Raw genomic sequence first — 24,032 nt, 5'->3', positions numbered from 1 at the left:
GCACCTGTTGCCACTGCCTGAGTCGTTGCATCCTTCGCTTGCAGGATGCACCAGTCCGGTTCGGGAAGATTACCATCGCTGAAGTATCGTCGCAAAGCCTGTCGTCACTGGGTGACATTGTCGCACCGCTTGCTTGCGGACCGCATCACGTTGCTGCGAGAGTTGTCACAGAGCCATCGCATCGAGGGGCCACAAGAGGAGAAGATCGCCACTGAGCCGTGCATCTTCGTCGCACCGGAGATCGTCGCCTCCCCGAAGATCGTCGCATCGTACCTTTTGCGAGCCGCTTCCACCGAAACCTGTGCACCGGAATCCACGCAAGGTATCGCATCCCTCCCCATACAGACCGGTGTCACCGCAACACACCCGCTACGTCCAGCTGGGTTGTCGCATCGCCTCCCCAGGGTCTCAGGGGTGACGCGTCGCTTGCTTTTCAATGCTACAAGCTTTCACTTGGAACTTTTGTCGCATCTAAAGGTACTGTTGGCTAAAACATGACGGAACTGTGGATTATTTTAACGCAACCTTAGGAACTCATTTGAAACCATATTCTTGAACTGTGTATTTTGAATTTTTGGCGTTTTGGTCATGTGTAGTTTAGATTAAAATACCTTTATTTTTCTAAACTGTTGTGGAGTCAGTTTGTGGTGTTTTCAGTTTGTTACTGTGAGTGTTGGTACAAATACTTTGCACATTGCCTTCAATAAGCCTGACTTTTCGTGCCAAGCTCCCAAGGGGCTGAGCAGGGGTTATCTGAAGAGTATTTCCTTCTTGCCCTGACTAGAAGCAAGGGTCCCTATTTGGACAGTGGTACCTACCTCTGCCAACTGGATACCCCCAGTTCTAACATAGGGTATTTTATTTTACAACTGTATTTGTTTACACGTAGGGCTGATTCCTGGAAGACCCCATGGTATATTTCCCATTACATGTAATTTTATGTCACGCCACGTCATGTTACTTGTTTTCTGAGCAGCAGCACGAGCTTTTAGTTACACAGAGTCAGAAGTTGCTGGGAGATTTTACTTTCACTAGATTTAGTGACTGGACATGGGCCCTTGAAATGAAGGTGATAAATGTCTAACTAGCAAATATTTTTACGCTGGTGATCTCTTGTTTTATGGCAAAAAGTATTGTGCTACACACCAAGAATGCGAATAATGTTACAGAGAGTATATCTAGGAATTGTATCTGTAAACTGCTTCATGTGTTTGGAAAATATATTTTACTCTTTGTTTCTTTGTCATGTGCACATTATTTATGGAATCGTTTATTTTCTCGGGTTTCCTTGCAATTGATTCCTGTACTATTTAAAAGATCTAAAGATGTCTTAAGATTTCTCATTAGGGACACTTGAAAGGTTGTCCTTTAAAGCAATAAATGTAATCGCAATTTTCACTCCAGGGAAGAAATAAACTGTAAATTAGTTTTGAGAGTGTCAAAATGTTTAAGATTCGCATTAATTGGCTAATTTGGAAGAGCGAGTCCCCTAATGGCTTCTACTGTTGATCTCACAAGACCAGTTAGCACCTATTTTGGGACGCACAATTCTCAAGAAATCAATATTGGACCTTGTTAGGGGTTTCATCATTTTAATTGCTTACACATAAACTTGCAAATGCATTCAGATGGGACCAAGCACATGAAAATAAACAAAAATCCTTTCTCTGTATCCTAATTTTAATGCTTTTTTCAAACTGTTCCTCATCCGAAGTTTATTGGCAGGAGTTTATTAGCAGGATATCACACATGAATGTAACCAGGCAATGCTGAGTAAGTACCCCAGCCCATTTCCGTGCACAGGAGCCTTCTGTTGTTTACAGCCTGCCTGATCCCCTGCCTGATCCCTGAGTTGCCGAACCCCTGCCCCAGGGATGAGATGAGTGAGCCCTCTGTGGCCAAGAAGCTTGAACTCTATTGGCGGATGTCAACCGCTAGTCATTAGATCCGGGAATGAGAGGTTGTTGATAGACCGCTTTCCTGGTACAGGCCCAAAGTCTAGTGGCATAGAACCCAGAGACCACTAAGATTGGCACAGCGATTTTTTTATGTACCCCGTCGTGCACTCTTAGTTATGGGGACATACAATTCTCAAGTACTGTAGCAGGATTTTGGAATCATCTTTCATTTAACCTGCAAGGCCTTGTTTCTCTCCCCTAGTTTAGGGAGACCGTTCTTATTTAACTCAATAGTTCGCCAGGAAGAATAATTCTGTTCAGCAACAAAAATCCCCTACCCGGTTAAAGTCGCACTCTATAAATACCTTAAGATACTGATAGTGATGACTACACCATGAAGTTCATTAGTTCATTCATAGAAAACACATTTTATAAAATTAGATTTACTTTTGCTGTCTTCTATATTACGCTTTAAAATAAATAATAGCTAAATGCAAATATCACTTTCAAAACTCTGAATGGAAACATTTTAAAAACAATATGTTACATTACACTTTAAAAAATTGAGATGGAAGACCGGGTGAGTTTTTTAATGAACACTGCACTTGATATTAAAAGTATTATCTAATCCTTAGCATACTCACAAAGAAATAGACAAGATCCCCTTCTGTATAGTTTAGCCAAAATTAACTTAATAATCCACTATTTTTCTTTTACATTAAATAATTGTATTTATTCATGGTAACAGAACAATGCATATATTGTAATAGTCAGGTAATTATCGGGGTGGCACACAGAAGTTGAGGACACCTCACCCATGCTAAATTATTTCTGAAAAGCAAGTCATGAAGGTTAGAAATCACATCCGTTCTAGTTAAAGCAACATCACAGCAAATAAAGAATCAATAAAGTATGAGTGGTCGTTGAGGTTCAGAAGTACAGCTAATAATCCCATATCACAAAGATGTCCTACTCTATATTGATGGAAAGATACTACGATAATGATAGAAAGATACTGAGCACAATTATCATGAAATGCACCTTCTAAATCAAATTATTTTCAGCTATGACATGAGGGTCAGGCTGGGACAGAAAATAGGCTCGGTACCAAAAGACAGATTTAAATTTCGTTGCTGCAAACTCAGCCTTTCATTCTTCTAGGGTGATTAAAATAAGCACCAATGAGATGGTTGTTTCTGACTCCCATTAGCTTTGCTGCTAAAATGGACATCAGTGGTAATTACTCTTTGTGTGTATGTCTACATGTGCATTCAGCTTTATAATAATATAAGTGATGAAATGGTGCATGCCCCTTTCAGGCGGACAGACATTAAATGCTATATTTCTCCTGGATTAAAAGTGGCAACCTAGCTGCTGGAAAATCTGAAAACTTTCTATACATATTTCCAAAATTTAGAGGTATGTATAAGGTCCTACAGTTCCAACAAGTGTTTTGTTTCTATCTCTCCTATTGGTAGCTTTGGTTCATCACTGCCATTTTAGAAGTTAGAAGGCAGATCACATGGGGAGATGGCACAAGCCACACCTTCTTCCTTTCATGTGTCCTAAAATTAGACTAGTAACCCCCTCCCACCTTAGCTAATTACAAAAAATTAAAATTTAGCAAACGGGATGGAGATTAACAATAGCATTTGTATCTGGTTTAATAATGTGAATGTGTGTCATTTTTTGCACTGATTGCATATGGACCAGGTGCTGGCTGATTGACTCAGGACTGAGTAGTTGAAATGATTTCTGCCTTTCCGCAATGATTCTTGAAAAATGGCAGTCAAAATGGAGGCAGATTAAGCAGACTGGAGAGGATGGGTCAAGTAAATAAAAAATTAATTGTTATATTTAGAAAAAGATCCACACCACTGGTTGAAACAAATTGAAAATTGTAATATGAGTATCGAACAGTGTTCTACACAGAAAGCCCATTGGAGCCTGAAACAAGCAAGAAAATATGTTACTCAGGGGCTTGTGCAGCAATTGAGCGAGAATTTGAGCATAAGACGTTCATAATCAGACATGTGTAGCTGAAATACTGATCAGATTGCACTTAGCAAATACCATAAATAAATGCACAACTTCTGGTCTTACAGAAAACAGATCCTTCAGTTTCATCACTGATTATTTCTTGATCATCATGCTATGTACAAAGTTACAATGCAGATTGAAATTATTGGGAGTTCCCTGATTTCATAGACTCAAGAAAAATATTTTAAAATTAAGCAGCTATTACGACAGATGGCTGACTTCAAAAGGCAATCTCCATTGCTAGATGTGTAGCACAGACTGGGCTTCTAGAATGAGATAATCCACTTACCAGGCTTTCAAGTCACAGTTTGAATACACAAAAACAAACTATATGTAAATTACTAGCTAATTTCGACCCAGTGCTAACTTCAACACAATAAGTATCGCAAAATAAATAAGACTCCTCTAGGGTTCTTAGGGAAATGCATTTACTTTGCTGGCACTGACGGGCTCCTTAAAATCACAATACCAGGAACATGTGGCTTTTGACAGACTTAGCAAGTCTTCCGGACTGAATTAATCAAGGAAACCCAAGAGGTTATGTTCAGCTCATGCTGAAGTCTCAGAGTTGCATGTGCCTACTAATGTCAAAAGCAACAAAACAATGCACACTAAAATGCATGAGTTGTCAGTTAAAAAAACCTTCACAATTGCACACCCGCACCCCAAACAAAATCAGCAGTCTTCTTCAAAATAATTTAGGTCGAACATAAGGTCCACACCTCTAAGTAAAATAATATTGAAGTGGTAGCTGTAGATTCTAGAGGCGGCTCCTCCGTTAGAGCGGAGGAGTGTCACCCTTCCAACTAAAATGTCCCAGAAAAGGGAAAGAAAATGGTTATTATGTTCATTTATTGTTATATTATTTTTCATCAACCCATCCCAAACGGAATGTCAACACAGGGCAGGGCCTACTGAGTGGCAGTAGCAGGGAGGAGTGATGGGCTTCCTTTGCACTTAAGTTTTAAGTGAGTATGTCCCTTTGCCAGGCTGTCTTGCAATGGCCAGCCAGACATGTACACTTTAAAGCTCTCTAATCCAGCTGTCTTGCCAGCACAGGCCCCCACAGCCATTGGGAGTGCAGAGAGAGGCTGCTCCCGCCAATCCTGGCTCTTCTCTCAGGATGGTTAACAGCTTGAAAGCACCATCAAGAACGGTTAATGGAGTTGCAAAAGAAAAAGTACCTAAGCACACACAAGAAGTCCATTCTATTGAAAAAGTAATCTAAAATATAAAGTCCATCAAGTTCGTTTTTGTTAATTATTTATTCCATTTGTGGTTTTCACACTAGATGGTTTATACAAGAAGAAGCAGCAGACATGTGTTCATTCACTGACATTTTTTAAGGCTGCAGGGATGTAATATTGTGTGTGAAGTATTCTTTATTTGGAAGGTCGATTAATCAAGTAGAAGATGGGCCGGAGTAAGGCCAGCAAATAAATATCTTGTTTTCAAAACAGGAAACATCAGGGTGCGAATAAGTGACACACTTACACTATTTAGCTAGACCAATTAACAGAAGATATAGAGTAGAAATCTGTGGAGGAGGGGGCCACTGGATTTGATGATGTTGTGCTGTAGTTCAGGCTTTGCCTCCCATTGCCACAGAATATTTCAATCTTGGTTATCATTGTGGAGCCCATACTAAGAGGCAGTGTTCCCTTGATGCCTTTCACCTAGAGTGTTTCCTTTTCCTACATCTCACATTCTAACATTCACAAGAGAACTAGAAGCAGCTGCATTGTGGAGGGCCCTGTGTTCTGTGTCTTGAACAATGTGTGCAGACTCTCAAGCAAATCTGCCAGACAAGTCATCAGGCAAGTGGCTCTAAATGTGTGAAATGCACAAATGGCAGAAGAAAATGGAGGCAAGCAGATCTTCACTATGCTATTGCTCAGTACACACATGTATGCATGTGAGTACAACTTCTAACTCATTTGTTATGCAGCACTTTCCCATTAACAAGACTGCTGTCACATTTTCTATGATTACAATTTTTGATAATAGTTCCCAATTGTTTATGTTTTCGATTATGTGTGCATCTTCCTCTTAGTATGTACTAAATTAATTCAAAAGCACAGCAAAGACTACCCTTGAGACAATAAAAAATATTAGAACATTTGAATGGTGAGCGCTCCATTGAAGACAATGGAGTTCCCCGGGCTTCTAACAGCCGGTAGAAGCCTTAAGAGCAACATTCCAATGTTAGTTTCATTTCACAGCTGTTGCTGTAATTAAAGTCCTCTCGGAGCCCTAGGGTTATAAACCCTGTCAGGCTTTGCGTGACCTGTGTTTTTACTAACTGGAATATTCTGCCCTATAGAGGCAGAATGTTCTAATAGCCTTAGAACCCTCTATAGCAGACTCTACCGGCCATTAAAGGCCTTCCCCCTTGTTGAAGGCCCTCACTTTTGTCTTGAGCCTCTTATGCTGTAGTGGGCCTTTAATGGTAATTAGAGCCTGCTACATCAGGTTCTAGGACTATATTGAAAAATGTAAAAATCTTCATCAAATAATAGATCTGTTGAAAGCACAGAAATATCAACACGTACATCAATCATCTTCTCTCGAACATTAGCCTCTAACACAAGAAAAAAGAAGACACCTCATCTCCATTCTACCTATCACTAACTCTATTAAACCATTCCAACATCCTCAAACCGACTACAGTGATCATCTCTATGCTTGTGTTTGAATGTCTTCGTGAATCTCACAAGATATGCCAAAAAAAACACAAAATCACTTGCGCATACATTATTCCCCCACTGCCAACTATTAAAGCCATTATACTACCCTTTTCACCACCACACCACATCCCGCTGTCTCACTAATTACATTAAGCTGCATCACAATGGTTTCCCACTAAGTCCTTCACATCAATTGGTACAAAATGAGCATTGCTGAACTTCACCATTTTCCTCTACAACATAATGTAAGACATAGCAAACTTTGTATGGAATTTTTAAAATGTGTAATATTTATAACATTAAGTAGAATCAATGCAACAGCTTGTATAATTTATGTCATTATGGTGTTATTACTGTTACTTGGTTCAAATACACTCTCATTTCCACTTTCTACATATTTTACTCATAACCAGTATATGCATACAGTCTCTATTGGATGTGTATTATCTTCAAGTTTGTATTAGGGCTTTGTCCTTTAAATTAAATAGTTTAATAAAGTGCGTGATACCCGAAGGTGTCTTTGCGATAGACGTTGCAAAAAACCAAGACAAAACCAGAACAATGACAGATCTGGGAGAGCAATTAATATAATGGGTAAATAGCCAGGTCTACCTTTAACAATTAGAGAGGAAGGGTTTCAACAAAAGCGATACTCCCAGTCCCCTCAACATATGAACTTTAAACAAAAGAAGGAGTATACCCCTAGGAAAGAGGAAATCAACGAGATACGATGAGGGTGAAAAAAAGGAAAAAGTATTCCTCTTTTGAAAAATACCCCTCACTAACCAACTTAGTTGGTGACATGCTTCATCATAGGGGTCCCACCCGATTAGGCGAATGCTACCCAGGTGTGCTTCTACACCTGATTATAATGGAGGAGGTCATTTGCAACAATGGTAACATTTTAATATGGATCAATAAGACAACGTTAAACCAAGGTGTGATACCAGAGTAGGCTAAATTGACCTGCGGTATCAACCTAGGTAGACGTTCTGCACGGAGCATCCTAGGGACTACATACAGGATGTCGATCTAAGTTGAGACACAGGCGGCATGGTTTAATGAAAGTGTGACTAGAGCCAGCGTCCCCTCACGGTCTCCTTGAGGCGAGACAGAAACTAGTCTCTAATTGTTTTCCTTTCGCAGAAGGCTGAGAGGTTACCATACTGTAAGTACACAGCATGGTTCTCGAATGACCCAGAGACGTGGTGCACCTTAGCGTGTACATACTGCTCAGGTCTTTGTATAGGTTCTGAAGAAAACCTAGTAATATCACTGACAGGTTGAAACATGTAGACCATCACGATCACCATTTTATATAGATACTGCAGGTCAATTAAGACTACTCTGGTATCACACCTTGGTTTTTGTCTTATTGCTCCATATTAAAATTTTAGGGAGTACAATAAAGACAAATTTAAACTCATTTTTTCACCCACCTGCACCATCGTTGCGAATACCCTGCTCCACTGTAATCAGGTGTACTAGCACACCCGGGTAGCATTCGGCTACTCGGGTTGGGACCCCTATGATGAAGCATGTCATCAACTAGGTTGGTGAGTGAGGGGTCTTTTTTATAAAACTGAATACTTTTTCCTTTTTTTCACCCTTGTCGTATCTCGTTGATTTTCTCTTTCTTTGGGAGTATACTGCTTCTTTTGTTTTAAAGTAAATAGCCAGGTCTTCAATTGCTTCCTACATTTATGCAGTGTAGCCTGTGAATGAAGAGCAAGCAGCATTTCACTCTGTATATTCTCTGGACCTTGACCTTTCATGCCACGCTCGACCTACGGTTCCTATTGGGGGTATAAAAGGAGAACTGATCCTGGGAATATGTAGGGCCTATCTGGTGGAGGGTCTTGAGAACTATGCACAAAGCCTTAAAGGAAATCCTTCTTCCCACTGGAACCCAGTGCATTAGTTGAGATATCTGTACAAACTTTGGAACTTTTAGCAGCACTCTCGCTGCGGGCCTCTGCAATGACTGCAATTTCCTTGTCAGATGTTTATGGGTACCTAGATACAAGGCATTGCAGTAATCCATCTTAGAGAAGATGAGGGCCATCATCACTCTCTTTTGTAGATTAAAAGGGATAAACAAGAGGATTATTTCAGAACTTTGAGCATAAAAAGACCTGATGAGGTAACAGCATTGATTTGCTCTACAAAACATAACTTGATGTTAAAGATGACTCCAATATTTCATGCTTTCTGGGCTGGCCTTGGTAGGGTGCCCTGGTCCGAAGGCCACCATGATGCATCCCAAAAGGTGGTCTAATTTCCAAAGAGCATTACCTCCAACTTTTCTGAATTGAGCTTGAGACAGTTTCTCTGCATCCAGCTGGCAACATGGGACATACATCTACAGAAATTGCCTGCCTCGATTTTGGCAACCAATGAAACACACACTACAATTTGCATGACATCTGCGTAGGAGAAAACTGCCAGACCATAACTATGAAAAAGATTCACAAGGGGAGTAATATAAATATTAAGTAATGTGGGGCTAGGAGCCAAACCCTGGAGCACACATAAAGGGGAAACTGAAAAGCGTGGAACTTGCATTTCCTATCTCTACCCTATACCGTCTATCTTTGAGGAACAAGCTCAAAAGAGCAGTGTTCCTGAAACCAAGCGAGTGTAGCTGTTTGAAGAGAATTGCATAGTAAAATGTGTTGAAGGCGGCTGATAGGTCTAATAATATCAGCACTTCTCTACCTCCCTTGTCAACCGCCCTTTATAGTTCCTCAGACACTGCTACCAGAGCTGATTCAGTACTATGGTTTGCTCTGAAACCATACTGGAACGAATCAAGCAATTAGTTATCATCTAAGAATGGCAGTATTTCCTCATTCATTGCCCTTTCCTATATCGTGGGTGGAAAAGGGTATGCCAAATATGGGTCTATAACATTCCACCATTTTTGGATCCAAAGACAGTTTTTTCAACAAGTGAAGGATAGAAACATTTTTCCATGTAGTCTGAAAGAGCCTAAAAACAAAACCTTATTCAATAGGTCCATGGGAGTTCCCGCCACCACAATGGCCACTGAGGTGATTACCTGAGGAGGACATGGGTCTGAGGGAGCACGAGATTTCATTAAGTTAATAAGATTTAGTATTTTTTTCTTTAGTAAGAAAAGAGAACCTTTCATAGTGAGGTGTGTTGGAATTCTCCCGATCTGATCCTGGGTTCAATCCCACAGTCTGCCCTGCCTCATCCTCTAAACTTAGCTTATTTGAAGAGGCAGAAAAAGCTTGAAAGATTGAGTCAACTTTAAGTTGAAGGAATTCAGCAGCTGATTACTGAAATGTCCATCAGGCTTAAACTGTCCAACCTCAATACTGCTGTGTCTAACCACTGTGTGTAGTTGATTGCTGAACTATTGACATTATTGTCTGGAGTAGGATTTGATTTTGAGAGAGTGTTTTTCAGTGCCTCCAAGTTCAGATTTTGCCAGGACCGATATTTAACCATTCTGGGTAAGTCGCTACATGGAGCTGTATTTAAGGGAGCTTTATTGAAAAAAAAAATGGCTTTGTCATCGGACCAAGTAACCGGTACGACTTTGTCTATCTTTAGATTTTGATTGTTTTCAAATGTTCCATCTTATGTACCTCTGTTGGACTTGACCCTTTTTGCAGGGTCATCCCTGAACTTTTTGCTTTCCTCCTGGTCTTTTTTCTGACCTGGTGTTGGTGGTTTCTAGGATTTAAGGACTTTATCACTGCTATCCAGTGTAAAGTGCATATGCTCTCTATGGTAAACATGATAATATTGGTCTACACCTGTTTGGCATATTTAATTTACCTATCAGTCCCTGGTAAAATTGTATCTCAGATACCCAGGGCCAGTAACTAAACTCCTACTGGTGGGATTGCTGTGCTGCTTGCACCACCCACCAAAGTAGCCTTGCAAACCTGTCCCAGGCCTCGGCCACTGTATGGTCTGTGCTCACAGTTTACTGCCGCTGTGGCGTGGCAAATAAAGTGGTTGCCACATCAATGACTCCCCTTTAACTACACATCAGTCACCCCTAATGTAGAGCCTAGTTAGCCCTATGGGCAGGGTGCACTGTAGGTAAAAGGTAGGACATGTGCCTTAACTGTGTGGCATGTCCTAGTAGTGACAAACAGCAATGTTGGTTCCTCACTGCTGTGAGGCTAACCTCTTATAGGAATGCATTGGGGATTCCCATATAAGTGTTTGAGTGGTAATTCCTGATCTGAGAGGATCACTTTTGGAATGTTTGGAATAGTGGTAATAAATACTCAGTAATGGAGTGCACAGATGTATTATCACTATTTTAGAAATGCCACTTTTAGAAGTGGATATTTCTGTGTGCTATGTGTCTTTGTGACTGCCTGGTGTGTATTGCATGTCTGGCTCTGGAGTGACAGGGGCTGCGGAGGTGCAGTGACTCCAGAGGGGCTGGGTGAGTCTTTAATAGGCTGAATGGGCCTCTTCTGCATTTTAAAAAGTAGGAGGAGTAGCCCTGACCCTGAATATCTGTCCATGCCTTGTACAATGTTAGCTCGCTCTGCTCCCCTGTGATGTGTCTGGGGCCAGGACCTACACTGGCAATGGCTCCTGTGGTAATTTGTTAAGTGCCCCAGAACTGGTTTAAACTGGGTCCCTAAGCCCTGTGCTAGGGAAGAACAAAGGACCTAACTGGTATAAGTATTGGGGCCCTTACCCCATGTAAGGGTACCTACTTGTAGCTGTGTTGCTGCTGGACTTCTGGGCAAGGAGGAACCACTGTGGAACCCAGCTGCTGCCACCTGGGGGTCCCTATGTGCTGGCCTGTCTGTGCCTAGCTCTGCCCCTCTGAAATTTGGTCCCTAGCACCTCGTGAGCACTGCGTTCTTCCATGGTCCCTGGGAGCCTGAGGAGGGGGCTCCAACTCAGAAGCTGGGAAGGCGCTGTTGCACTGTGGCAGAAGAGCCACCGACCGGGAAACCCGGCGGCTGTTGCCTGGTTGTGGGCGGGGCTCCCATGGTGTGGAGGACAGCCCCACATGCTTCTACGAGTCCGAGGATGGGTCTCCAACTTTTCCCTGCCTAGTGCATGATGAGCACTCCTTAGTTGCTGGGGAAGAGCCGACCGGAGACATGTCCCAGTCCTTCATTTTGCCAAAAAGTAGGGGGTGGAGGGAGACCGAATGAGGTTGTCCCACCCTTGAAGGGACATTGGCAAGACTCCCTTAGGTACAGAGAGAGCACCATGGATATTCCGGCAATCACCCTCCATTAAAAGGCAGCTGCGCCGCATGGTCACAGGCAGCTGCGCGCCTCTGAGGTATCGGGGCAAATTTGATCTCTTGGTGGCATTGTGAGAAAAGCCTAGGAAGGGCCCTAAGGGAAACGTGAGACTGCCGGTGCCAGCTGTTCACCTTTACGCCCGAGGGAGGCAGTATGTACTTAGGTGATGGGTGTACTGCTGAACATGCACAGGGTTGGTGCGCAGGCACCCCACATTCATAGGGAATGTTTGCAAGGCTAAGTCTTGCTATGATGTCTAAGCATATTGGGGTTATGTTGTGGTACTACTGTGTGCACCCAATGAGTGATTACCGTGCACTGCTAATTTAGCTTATATGCATAATGTGATTTATGCCTAATGCGTTTATGTTAGCTGTAATGTTACCAGTAGTTACTGGTTGTTTTATTACTTACCTGTTCTAATGGTGATGACAGCGACCCAATTGGCCCTGTCATGTATACAATCCCCTCTAAAGTGATACCTAATGCCAGGTGGCACAATGTATATATGTGATTGTGCTCTGATGTGTTTTATGGATAATGCAAAGGCTATTTTTGTATAACCTTATGTGGAGTTTCCTTTGTGGTGTGACTAGTGTGTCCCTGCTGCTCGAATTAGCTGCGCAAACGCTTTACACATTGCCTCTGGGATAAGCCTGACTGCTCGTGCCAAGCTAGGAGCAAGGATTATCTTCAGCGTGTAACTTTGTTACCCTGACTACAGTGGTGGTCTTGCCTGGCTTAGGCGCAAGCCCAAGCCAACCCGACATCCCATTTCTAACAACCTCTCAAACCAACCTATTGTTACAACACTAGCTTCATTTATTTGGTGCGCATTATGGGACTCATTCCTGTGTCCCATTTCTAAAATTAGGTTACTATAGAATACTTTTTTTACTATATGTGTGAATTACTCTGATGTGTGAAAATAAAATCTGCTTTACATAAATCAATTCCCCCTTCCAATGTAATACTTTGGCCCTGATTATGATGCCCATTGGAATTGCCTCCAATAGACATCATAGCAGATTCTTGACCGACCGACCTCCTGTCAGCAGTCCAAACAGAAGTATTACAATACAACCGCACATGTGAGCTTGCATACTTCCATTTCTATGGGAGCTTGTGCTGGGGCCATAAACAGGCCATAGCACAAGTTCCCAAAGAGAAATGGGGATTCTCTTAATCTCTGATCTGTGTGGCAGTCAAGTTGCCCAACTGGAAGCTGTGGAGGAAAGTTGCCTTTTGACACGCTTTCCATTTCGGGAAGCTAGAAATGAAATCCCGAGGGCAGAAACACAGTCCTCAGGAATTACGGTGGGGCCTCCAACTGGCTCTTTGAGTCTGTCGGAATCAAGCCGAAATGACCATCTGGTTTCACTTTTGACCACCAGCATTGTAATGCGGCAATCAAATGTAAAAACTACGATGTGAGTCGGAAAGCCTCCGACCACCGGTCGGAGGCTTTTTGACACATCGTAATTAGGCCCTTAGTGTTTTAATAATTCGTCATATATCCATTTATCTGAATTTTACTGAATAAGTTGTTTCCTACAATATTCTCATTCAAATGGTAACAATGATTTCATTGTAACCCTTTTAAATGAAACATTCATCTGGAAACAAAAATATATGTTTGGTAACTTAATATCATTTAAAAAATTACATTCCTCATCCAGGTAAAACATGCCAACTAAATTTAGCAATTTAATCTCCCAAGTCTGTATATATTGAGCATGAGGTATGCTCTTCAAAAAAGTAACCCAAACTGGTGACCGGTCTTTCCCTTTATCTGTTGTTCTCTTTGATCTCATCATCACTTTTTACTCTTGGCTTTCAGACTTCTCCAAAATGATGTCTAATTCCCTAGCCTTTCTTTTCAAAGCCCATGCCATTTCTGTTTCCAGTTTGTTAATTGAATACTTGTCAGCTCTTAATGTGCCTCCTTATGGGTCCCATCTATCTATGAATGTTGACCATGGTGGAATTTTACTCATGGACCCATCTGTGATTTTTTATCTATTGTAGTTTTTTATGTTCATGCCTCATAAAAAGTGTATTTAGGTCTTCCATTTCCATAAATCAAATATTATTGTAGATGGATATTTTGATAACCATCAAATAGGTGAGATTCTTTTGAAATGCAAACAGATACAATATTAATATGATGTGTCAGAACACAAATATACATTAAATGTATTGTCAAAAGCTGAAAAAAATAATAGGAGTCACCCAATTAAAAAAATACAATAAAATATCATACAGTACCACTCACACTAAATATATGTTCTTTGTGATCAGTATTTGATTGAAAATGCTTTTGGGGTCATAATTGTGAGTAAGTGGAATATTAGTTGTGGTGGATGCTATTTCACAAGTAATTTTGACACTGTTTCTGCAGTAAAAGAATCAGTAATTTAAACTTGAGCTTAACCACTGATAGCTATGTAACAGGGCAGATGGGCTTAACTGAAGAGAATGTGTAAAGCATTTAGAAGTAGCAAAACTGGCAAAAGGTTGGCATACAGAGTGCTGCACAGGTCAAGAAAGGGTCTGCCATCTTGTATTTTAGATAGCGAAGGGCAAAGTGGGATATGTTAAATTAAAACACACGTGTAGAGCTGCAAAATTGGGTAGAGTTACCCCAGTGAACGTTTATCCTGTGCAGCACTCTGTATGCCCGTTCAAAGGTGGCAAACTTGATAATGGGCAAACCCAGGTCTGATGCAGCTCCTCTAATGCTGGGAATCTTGGCTGGCTAGCAGCTCAATAAATAGAGGCAGGCCCAGGTGTGAGCTACATATGTCAGTGACATGGTAAGTACGCTTTGAAGTTAATTAATTTCCTGGTCACAGCCCAGATGGCTATTCTGGTCAGGGGAATGTCAACCCTTCTTGATTTATCTCAGCTTTGGGACCCCCCTTACACCAAATCAAGGAACCCTGAAGACTTTGAAGAAAGAAAAGTCAACTCCTGCAATGTTGTCACTGCCTATGCGTGCGTACATTTGTGTATTCAGTGCAGCGGAAGCACACTAGTGCCCACATGCATCAAAGTCAATTGCATTCGCAAACGGTGCGAACCGCAATTTTCGGCCGTTTGCAAATGCAATTGACTAATTTGGAACGCATCATGCATTTCGCAATTTTAGGAATCGGAACCATGTTGCAATTTCTAAAATTGCGATTTCATTTAAGAAATCGCAATTTCAGATCTCTTAAATGCAATGCATGATTATTTTTAAATTGCGAATTCGCAATTTGGAAGGGATAAATTAGCATGAAATTGAACTTCATGCTAATTTACCGAAAACTTTCAAACATGCACTAGTTGCATATTTGAAAGTTTTAATTTACACACACACATGTCCTTGGGTCATATGTGTGTGTAAATTGCACTTAAAGTTAAATTTCAGGGGTGCAGGGAGGGGTTCTTTGGACCCCCCCCTGCACCCTTGAAATTGCGTTCACATTTTGCGAAATGTGAATGCCTTCCCATTCATTCCTATCGGTCTTTTGGCCCATAGGAATCAATGGGAAGGGTTTCCTTAATTGCGATACACAAATTGTGAATCACAATTAGGGAAAAATACCGAATCGCAATAAAAAATGCGAATTTTTCATGTATTGCCGTTTGCGATTTCTAAATTGCGATTCCTTAATTTTCACAATTTAGGAATCGCAAACGGCAACAATGATGCATGTGGCCGTTTTAATCTCTGTAAATGAAGAAGTGAGAGTTCAAAAAATATTGCAGAAATACTCCGATCGTCAATGCATAAATATGCAAAGCTACAGCAATAGTGATTATCGGGAGCTTGTCCATGACAAAACAAATTAGTGCACAATATTGATAGTGATGACTGTATACAGTAAAGAAACCACGGGATGATGTGCATTAAAAATTATGACCATGACATTAATAAACAGATAAATGAACTGGGAAATAACGATGGCTTTTATATATTGCCTTCAATGGAAAAACAAATGGGCCTCTCTTTCCCACGAGTTGCCGGGTACTAACAGCAGGGAACTAGAGAAGTAAACTGCAGCCGGGGTACAGCTGTGAGTAGAAGGCATAAACTGCAGCAGCACACAGGGAGGGACACTTTGCCCAGTAAAGAGATAGGCATGGAGAACCAGGGTACAGGGGAATAGGATTGAAGTTGCTTTGAGCTGGGAGCAAACAAGCAGCCTCCATTGTACCGGCTACTTGGAAAGTGAAAGCAAAATTCGTCATGCTTGAAGAAGGAGAAACTCAATAAAGAAATAACTCTTAAAAGACTAAATAACACAGACTGTGTAACAACTGAAGTAAAGGGACCAGTAGCCATGGGAGATTAAAAATGAAGACAAAGGGGTACTATGGATGGTCTAACAAGCCTAGTAAGGAATCAGAAGCCAGCATTTAGGAAGGACAAAGACACAAGCCAATGAAAAATATAGACGGAGAGTGGGCGGTGCTTCTCTTCCTTACTCCACAACAGCAGTCAAACAGAGCAGCGTATGCTTGCTGACTCAGGCTTGACTTAAAAAGAAGGTTTAGAATGGCTAAAAGATTTATTTTGCCAGATCAAATTGACAGTTTTAAAATTTTAGAGCTAGACTGTAGGGGCAGGCCTAGAGAAATGTTTTGTATTGTAATGTTAGTGGTGGCACAATATGTGGTGCAGCCCACAGGTGACATTTCCTTTCCAGGGAATACTTTTTACTATATTATAGGGACGTACAGATAAGTCAAATATGCCAATTAGGAGCAGAGCTAATCTGGCATGTTTTCAGGGGTCAGCGCACATACACTGGGCACCGGACAGCAGGGTTCCAGTGTGTATATTCTAAAAAAACAGCAGACAGATCTAGGAAACCATGAGGGCAACCCTGCAAAAGAGGAATTTTTCTACAGTAATAATTTGAGAACAATGAGGACGTCCACCCTCATACCAAAAACTGTACATTGTAATACATTTTTCATGATCACTGCTAGCAATCTGTAGGAATAATACAACAAAAGACAATAAAAAAATTCAACCTGTTGGGAAATCTATTAACATTTTAGCACAGTTAAATCATGTATACCAGTTTTCGTGGTAAAGTCACCTGCTCAGCAGACCTGCCCCGTTTACCAGTTTAGAGTCAGTGTACAAAACCCATTTAAAGTAGGCTATCATTTGATCCTAAATTGCTAATGACAACAAGTCAAAATGTCCATATCCAGGGGAGAGAGTAAGAGTGCATGATACTGTGAAGACAGGCATTTGAATCTTAGTAGAAATTAGAATTTAGACCTAACAAACACAATGTTTCTGTACAGAGATTCTTCCACATGAAAGCAGTGTAAACAGCTTTAGTGTGAATGTTTGGCCAAAGCCTTTTATACCTAAAAGTTGTGAAGAGTAGTGTGCCTGATCTAAATTTTAAAGACATTTTAATTTTTTTTATTTATGCATTGTTTTCAATAGTGCGGACAAGACCCAAAATGTGGGTGTCAGAGCGCTTTAAATTACAGCCATATTCAAAATCAGCAGATATCTAATTCTGTAATGTCATGTACAATGTATTCATAATCCAACATTGGCAAATGCTTATCCTTACATAAATCATACAAAATGAAGAATACCCGAAATCACTAGAATAAAGTAAAACATGCAGTATCATACTTAAAGTTCTTCCCAAAAATAAAAAATACATGTATTTAGGAGATTAACAAATCATTTTTAGAAGGGTTTATATATCATAACATTTTTGAGTATATAAAAATGCCGCTGTTGATTGGACAGTAATGAGATTCTTAAACAGTTTGGTCATTCTATAACTTCACAGGTTTTTCTTACTAGAATTGAAGATTGCAAAAAGAACAATTGATGGACAGAATGCAGAACTATGTCATACATTCACCCCAGTACAGAGATCTGGCCCTAAATCCATCGCTTTTTTGCTCCAGTTTGGACCCATCCATATCCAAATCAGTCTTGACCCTGCACCCAATGGGAACAGTCCAGCCCGAAATGCCAGACCAGACACTCCCTGGACTGGAAACAAGCATCCTAGGACCGGTTCTGGGCTTTTAGCCCTCATCATTCAGGATAGCTTGACTCCAGTGGCATCGAGAGCATGGGATTCACTTCTTGGCATGCCTGTCCCACTCAGGGTGACAAATGAAAAATAACAATTGAAGGACAGACTGTAGAACAATGTCATACATTCTACCCAGTACAGGGATCTGGACCTGGTCTGTTCCCAAAAGGCTGCGGGACCAATAGTGAACACATTTACAGTTAATTGTTTTGGGGGAGAGGGAGGGAGATAGACCTCTTAAGCTTTACCTGCGCTGCAGTTGTCTTGTTGACGAATTGGCGGCGGTGTTGGTAGTGGAAGAGAGTAGAGTAGGGTGGAGGGGTTCATGTTGAAAGTTGAGAGACATCAAAGAAAAAGTTGGGGACAGGGGATGTTGTCTTTAGAAAATGACTGAAAGGATACCAAGAGTAGGTGCAGGGAAGGGAGTGGCTGTAACTGCAACGGAACGCATCAGAGGAGTCACAGAAAATGTACATATCAATACTGGGTGAAGGGAAGTACACAATACTGACCTGGAATGTCACCGGGTCAGGAAAGAAGATGAAAAGAGGGCTGGTAACTAGTTATCTCAAATGACTTAAAACCGACATTGTCTTCCTTCAGGAGACACGCCTGATGGGCACACATTGCTCTTTCCTGGGAAGGGGATTATATACCACACTCGCACACGTGGGATTCTCCACGGGATCAAAAAGGGGTGGCCATACTAATCAAGAAATCACCCCCCTTTCATGTTATTAAAACATGGGAAGATCCAAACAGTACATTTTTGGCAGTACAAGGGACCGAAGAAAGCTTATGTTGATGAGTGTTTACACACCCCCAAGACTACAACAGTGCACAAAAGACAAAGTATCCGAGATACTCCTAGAATCAGAACTTTCCACACACATTATAGGGGAGATTTTAATGAGGTCACAAACCTACATATAGATTGTACACACCCAAATCCAGAGACGCACGGACATACCCACTTGGCCCAATTCCAGGCCTGATTGACCTATGGCATAGACACCATCTGACTAAGCACGTTTATTCATACTTTTCAGGCACCCACAGGGTATTCTCTAGATTAGACTACCTGTTTGACCCAGCAGGAGTGGTGGAGTCAGTGGAAAATTTGGCAAGTGGCCTATCTGACCACTCACCACTCTGGCTGACAGTAAGAAGAAGAACAAGTACAAACAGACAAGGGTGAAGGCTAAATGATTGGGCCCTAAGGGATAGAGATATTGCAAATGAAATCAGGACTGCCTCAAAATTGTAATTTAATGAGAACGAAGGCTCGGTGGCATCGGCGGTCACTTTGTGGTATGGAATAGGGCACAACACATTTTAGCCAACAAAAAGTGAGAGGAGACTCATGAGATTGAGACCCTGGAGCATAGGCTGCTGTGTTTGCAGGGAGGCATGCACCCAGAGGGCGACCAGAATACACTTCACCAAATGAAGGTAACACGGAGGAATATAGGACACTGGTTAACCAAGAAGTAAAAGCCCAACTTCAGGCCACCCAACACTAATTATATAAGTCGGGAGATAGAGCGGGGAAGGTCTTGGCCTGGTTGAGTTAAAAAGAGAGAGAAAGGTGAGATGGATGGCCGTCATGCAAGAACAGGATGTGGCCACATGACACCCCAAAATATAGTAGATGCCTTTACCCGGTATTACACAGAACAATATACAGGCAGGCCATTAGCAGATAACACCCAAATTAGTAGAAACATGGAAGCAATAGACACTCCCACACTCTCTCGGGAGGACCAAGATATGTTAGAGAAAGAGTTGCCCAGGAAGAAGTGATGGACGCCATTGGTAGCCGAAATCAGCAAAGACCCCAGGTCCAAATGAATTGCCTGCAGAATGTTTTCAAACATAACGGTAGTCTATTGGGTCCCCACCTCTTAAATATGTTCCTAGCGGTGCAGGAGGAGGGGACACTCCCACCTGATCTTCATACCGATACAGTAGTAGTGATTCATAAAACAGGGAATCCCCTAACAGAGTGTGGGTCCTACCGACCTATATCACTACTTAATAGGGGGTCAAAGATCCTGGCCAAGCGCCTTCTGATGGTCATCACATCCCTCATACAATGGGACCAATGAAGCTTCATCCCTAAATGAGCCACGTGCTTTAAAATTTGCTGACTTGCCAACTGGATGGACACAGTGAAACACAGGGCTAATCCACACGTGCTCCTCTCCCTAGACACAGAGAAGGCATTCAACACAGTCCACTGGCCATTTCTGGAAGAAACACTGTTGAAGTTCGGATTCGGGCTGGTCTTTATAGCCTGGATAATGCTACTCTACACAAATCCAGAGACCAGAGTTCAAGTAAATGGGGTGACTTCTGCAAACTTGGTGATACAAAGGCGTACTAGACAGGGATGTCCCCAGTCTCCATTGCTGTTCGCAATATTGTTAAAGCTGCTGGCCTGTGTGATTAGATTTCACTCGGATTTTAAGGATTATGGGGGTGGGGGGGAGTGGTCCTGGGCGATGAACGGATTTCGCTTTACGCAGATGACATCCTTCTAAGTGTCACTGATCCATCTAGGACACTCCCAACAAACCTAGATATTTTCGGAAAATAAGGTTGACATGCTGGATACTGCATTTTTCTGGGATAAACCTAGCCTTTACCCAGTGTTGGGACCCATTGACAGCCAAGACTTCCAGAGGTGCTTCCAAGTAGCTCAAGAAGGATTCCGCTATCTAAGCCTTTACCAGTAAGGAGGCTGCGAACCTAGCACAGAATATCAAACGTATCTTAACAGAATTTCATGAGGATATAGGGAGATGGAGGCGAATTACGCTGATAATAGCCCGGGCAGCCATGTATAAGATAACCATGCCCCCAAATTGTTGTACCCACTAGAAAACACAGACTATTTTTACAACACTAAACAACGAGTTGCATACAGTTCTATGGGGCAGGGCTCATCCAAGAGTGGCTCTAAAAACACTACAGCGCAATCAGTAGAATGGAGTCCTTGCATTACCAGACATAAGAGCCTTCTATAGGGCGACCCACCTAGTAGTCATTAATGAATGGGGACACACCACAGGAGCTCATCCCACATACGTGCTGGAACAGCTTCAATTTAGAAGTCATACGTACCTCCACTACCTATATGGTGGTAAGGGTACCAGTCAACTGCTGCCAGCCACCCAGAGGGTAATAGAAGCCTGGAAGGGTGCAGAAAGACAAATGAAGTGGGACACAAGACTATCGAGAGAAACCCCGCTGTGGCAAGGAACAAGGATACTGGAAATTCATAAGCTCCAGGGTTTTAGACAGTGGGACATTATTGGAATCTCCAAACTGGGAGATATCCTAGAAGGAGACATCCTTGCCTAATTTACTAAACTACATACCACATTTCAATTAAAAACGACAAACAGAGCTTTGCATATCTCAGTTTGAAACATGCATGGATGGCAGAGGGATTGGAGGTGGTAGATATCCCTGAGTGTTCCCCCCTCTAGGGCAGGCTCCTGCAAGAGAAGATACCCAATAAGACCAGTTCATGAACATAGAAAGCATTACTAAATAACATCCCCGACAAGCTGGGACAACTCAGGTCCAAGTGGGAGGACATCACAGGGCCACTAGAAGATAGTGATTGGGAAGCGGCCCTGGTACACCAAGAGAAGTGCCCATAAAAACAGAAGCTAGGTCTAATACAATTTAAAATCCTCCATAGAGTATTATTATGACAGAGCACATCTGCACATCATGGGAAGAGCAGACGCTCCCGGCTGCCTGCGCTAGAAGGTTCCTCGGGCACATACATACATACAGTCTGGGACTGCAGCTGTATTAAATCGTAATGGTCAAGGATATTGGGTGACCTGAACGCAATACTTGATGCACAGCTCGAACTAAAGGCTTTGTATGTTTTGTTGGGTATTCCCACCAAAATTGACTTGCCATGCAGCAAACTTTTTTAATGTAACTTGGGGTTGGTAGTGGCTAAAAGAGACATAGCCCGTTACTGGGGAGCCGTAGACACCCCCACACTCACTGAATGGAAAGCTATCATGAATATCTATATGGTAGTGGAAAGAGTAATGTATAACACTAGAGAGTGCCCCCAAAAGTTTAAGAAGATGTGGACCCCCTGGATGACCTACTATGGGATAGAAATGGGAGATAGAGAGTAAACATCAGCCCCAAACATGGCAAGGCCGAGAGAGAGAAAATAAGCTAAGTTCCCCCATTCCCATCGCCCCTCCGTTCTCCTTGACTTGCTCCCAAGGTAGGATCGTGACCCTCACTGATTGTAACGTTATGATGGCTAAACCATATGTGACTTCAGTCGATGTTATTGCTGCTTTACTATGCTACTTATATAACTTTGTAATGTCATATATCTTTTCCCACAACTCGTGTATTCATGGTATTTGCATTATTTGTATAAATAAAAACAGTTAAAAAAATTAGAGTGGCAATGGGGAATGGCAGAAAAATGGAGAATATTTATTACAAAGTAAGGGGAGGAAAGGAGAAGTTTAGAAGGACACAGGGAGGGACATGCAAATTGAAAAACAGAATGGTAAGTCAGTTGTAATTTACCAATATTGTTCACAATGTTCAGACGGAATCCCAGGAATGAACAAAGTGTAAAAAAAGCAGTAAATTCTATGAGAAAGTTTCAGTGTACACAAATAAAAAGTAAACTCGTGAAGTAATATGCGCAAAGCAGCGGACAGTCAGAAACGTGCCCATGCCAACATAGGGAAGCCGAAAATGCCCAAATGGGCCACGTGACAGGGACGATCTGTGAGCCCAAAAAACAAGCCCCTTCTGCTAGATTAAATTAGCCCTATGCCATCGTACATGTGGCTAATGTTGGTGCAAGAAAAAGAGCAGCTGGGGCACATAGATTCAATGTGTTCCTTACAACGTTCAAGTCAAGAAGTATTGAATCTGGCAGGTGGCAAAATGAACTGGTGTCTGCCCGTTCCATCACTTGTGTAACTAAAATCTCTGTTGGCCTCTCCTGTGTTGTAACTGCAGTCTGTTGCCCCCTTGATAACCATACATGTTTTAGGCCAACCACAAAATAAGTACATATTGACATGCCATTTTTGCCTTCATAAATAATACTTTGGAGAATCCTTCCTCTACATAAAAAAATTGTCAATCTTTTGTCAATTCTTTTTAACCGTATACAAATGAGGCCCGAACGTAATACAATCTTTAATGTCATTTTTCTTTTCCACATCCAATAGCCACTACATCTAGTCCTTTTTCAGAATTCTAAGATTCGCATGATGTTAAATATGAAGATGGAGAACAGGGGTTTATTTTCTGCTGGATATCAAGTGTTGCTGATTCTGGGTAAATTGCTTCCATTTGCAGGATAGCTTCCTTTTTTGCAGTAGGTTAAATGTGTCTATACTATGTTCATGAATTCTATTATTATATCTAAAATTCTACTTTCTCCGGAAAGACAATATAAATTAATCTGAGGTTATGGTTATTCTCATTTTAGATATCAATGTACTCTTTCAACCCCTCTTTCATGTCATCATATATCAGCTACAATACCTTGGTAATTGTTGCGTTAAGCGATATGCTGTGTTATTTATCTAAACTAACATTCCAATCTACTGTCATCTCCAAATATCCTATATGGAGGCTAGCATATGTGATCTGGCGCCCATTGCAATGCCCTTTGCTTTCTGTCAAATAAAAAATAGAATAAGATTGAGGAGAAATGTATTTCTGTTGATAGATATTGATTAGAATATTGATATGAGATAATAATTGCTAGTTTAAAGCACAAGTGAATCCTTCAAGCCCCTCTTCAAGACAAATAGAACAATTACCACACAAACACAATGGGAGCAGCATTGTTGGATGTTTGTTAACAGAATTTTTTCATTAAGCTTTTTTTGAATTGTATGTAACTGACAATAAGTAATATAAATAGGGCTCTATGGGTGAATACATCACCGGAAGAAAGTTCCCAGTAATGAGGTAGAAGTTGTTGGTGCTCCTCTAAAAGACCTACACGGAACAGCTTAATCACATTGTTGATATTATAAGGAAATCATG

General features: G+C 41.5%; 1 protein-coding gene across 1 annotated transcript in view; it reads right to left on the bottom strand.

Moving 5' to 3' along the window:
* TINAG (tubulointerstitial nephritis antigen) overlaps nt 1-24,032 on the bottom strand; it is a 975,673-nt gene that overhangs the window by 114,348 nt on the left and 837,293 nt on the right. The gene's annotated exons all lie outside the window — the stretch shown is intronic.

This window comes from Lissotriton vulgaris, chromosome 6, assembly GCF_964263255.1.
Source record: "Lissotriton vulgaris chromosome 6, aLisVul1.2, whole genome shotgun sequence".
Lineage (NCBI taxonomy): Eukaryota > Metazoa > Chordata > Amphibia > Caudata > Salamandridae > Lissotriton > Lissotriton vulgaris.
This window is presented reverse-complemented; position numbering and strand designations above follow the sequence as displayed.